This window comes from Engraulis encrasicolus, chromosome 9, assembly GCF_034702125.1.
Source record: "Engraulis encrasicolus isolate BLACKSEA-1 chromosome 9, IST_EnEncr_1.0, whole genome shotgun sequence".
In the NCBI taxonomy this organism is placed as follows: domain Eukaryota; kingdom Metazoa; phylum Chordata; class Actinopteri; order Clupeiformes; family Engraulidae; genus Engraulis; species Engraulis encrasicolus.
In genome coordinates this window covers 1,043,783-1,046,282 of record NC_085865.1, presented here as the reverse complement: position 1 = coordinate 1,046,282, position 2,500 = coordinate 1,043,783, and the positions used below count along the sequence as shown (strand labels likewise).

General features: G+C 46.6%; 1 protein-coding gene across 1 annotated transcript in view; it reads right to left on the bottom strand.

The window, feature by feature from the left end:
* The window catches only part of wasf3b (WASP family member 3b), a 50,989-nt gene extending 49,579 nt beyond the window's left edge, over positions 1 to 1,410 (bottom strand). The window contains exon 1 of the mRNA XM_063206361.1: positions 1,301 to 1,410. The gene's annotated coding sequence lies outside the window, so the exon portion shown is untranslated. The remainder of the gene's footprint in view (positions 1 to 1,300) is intronic.
* Positions 1,411 to 2,500: the final 1,090 nt, after the last annotated feature.

Here is a 2,500-nt window from a genome sequence, read left to right as displayed (position 1 = left end):
CTATAGTATATAGAAGTAACAGCCCCGTCATCAGACCATGGCTACAGGCTATAGCATATATAAGTAACAGCCCCATCACCAGACCAGTTGCCGGTCCAGCAGCCCTTTGAACTCAGCCAGTGGTCCATCCTGTCCGCCCAAGGGAGGTGGTGAGGTTTCCTGTCTCTCCCTCCCTATCGCGGACCACTCCTCTCCTCGCCGACAGCGAGGGAGAGACAGGCGAGAGACCTCCACGGGAGAGTCCCAGCCAGCACGTTTGCCTCACTGCCGTAGCCCTACGCGACGCGAGAACCCCATTAAGGGCGGAGAACAGAGCTGTAGGCATTACCAATTCATAAGCCGAGAGCTCCCGCTACCGCAGCAGAGCTTGTCGTAAAAAATCACATCAATATTGCATCGGAGGAAACGTCAGGCAGCATGATGATGACTTTTTTACATGCCACCAGTTCACAAACCAAGGCGAAATACATTGTCTCGGTGAAGGAGAATACCGTCACCTACTTCCATACAACACCATCACTATAACATACATTTGCATTGTCTGGACAAGTGGCATAGAGCTATTAGCATGCTGAACAAGTTTAATGCAATCTCGTAGCGCACACTTTATTTCCATAGGTGATTTTTTGGCGAGCGTAATTGCGCTTACTAGTTTTAGTCTGACATCACCGCAGCATCACACGACCACAAATAAGCGACTTGTCGGCTCAGTCAGTTATCCTGAGCTGATGTTAGTGGTGGAATAGCAAACACACTCTCGCTCACACGCTCATACAACAGCAAGAGCAGCGCCCCACGGTTTACGCGTTTTTGACACAATACCCACCGGGTGTAGATGGTGACCACGATATAAATATGAGGTAGGCTACATGCACACACACACAATTGCCATAGCCTACTCACATACCGTTATTGTTTAGCGATAACGGCGTCGCCCCGTGCGCCCGCGGCGTGGCCGGTCAATAACTTTTCCTTCCTCCTGATTAGTTAACGAGAACAAGGTCCGATTTTGAAAAACGAACCTTATTTTCTTATTTCCATTCACTACTTCGCGTATTCGGTGTTGTTATAGAGGGGGAGCAGAATACAGAGACGGTATGACTAATCTCCGAATAAACATTGATTGAGTCAAGTGGGGGTGCTATCTGCTGCTACCCGCTGACATCTTGTAGTTTAGGACCGTCTGAATAACATCCAAATAAAAAAAAAACAGCAATTGTCTTTGACAGCACACTCATCTAAACACACAATGAAATAACATGTGATTTAAAAGCCATATACAGCCATCTTTACAACTCACCAGTAGTTAATTGTTGGGTATAATTCAGCGCGCACGCATGTCCAGCGCCTCTCCTGTCCGGGCTGCCATCCTCAGTTGTCTGACCACTCTAAACAATCCTGACAAGAGGCGGGACCCAGCAGCACAGCCCACCAATCAGCAGTCCTGGATCCAGATTTAGGGTGCGACAACATACTGCGGAACCAATCACAGCCGTGGCAAGTAATGAGTGACACATGACTTTCCCTGCGTCGGGCAGAGGAGCAAAGGGTGGTCTCTCTCTCTCTCCCTCCCCCCCTCTCTCTCTCTCTCTCTCTCTCTCTCTCTCTCTCTCTGGCTGGTGAGAAATGTGAAGCACTCCCGTATTTACACGACCAATGCCGGTTTTAGCAGATTGTACTTGGCCTCAGCAACTGTAATTCTGATGGGTTCAAATATTTTATGGCATTGGCACTCATACAACGTCAGGGCTTTGCTCTGCTCAATGCGTGCTATTAGAAAAGGTTTTCCATTCAAATATTTCAACACCACATGTAACCATAAAACAGACAGTATAAATAGTGTGCAGTCCGGATAGCGTCGAGACGAGTTTCCATCCCCGCAGTCTACCCGCCTGATGTGTCAGAATAAAGTATCTAATTACTTCATGGTGATGTGTTTTTCTGTTTACGTAGGCCGTTTGGAAGAAAGTGTGTGCGTGTGGAATTGAGAATGGGTTTTTGAGTATGAGTGCGTGTGCGTAGTAGGCGCGCACACGCGCACCATGCGTAAAGGGATGGAGAGGGGTTGTTTCATTATTGAAGACGCGGCTATTCTTGGCCCATAGCGTCTCTCCACACAGCTTAACATGAGCACTTTCTCTGCTGGAGATGTTTGCATCGTCAGACTCACGATCGACTGAGTCAGTCAAATCCAGGAATACAGGCCCATTGAAACAAAAACAAAAAAGCAGGAAAAAAACGTCACACTTTATGATTTAACGTTTCCGCCTTTATTGTCAGGATACTTGCTTCATGTAAAATAGTTCAATACAATACAGTACAATGCATGTTTCCATCCATCCACGCAAACTGTTTTTCTTTTTCTGAAGTTCTAAGGCTTTACTCACCGCGAACAACTGCTGACACTGGCATCCAAAACGGAAGCTGCTTGTCACTTCTAACGTAAAAACAACGAAAAGTCAAAATGTATTAAATTATAAACTACTAAAATCAAGTTTCT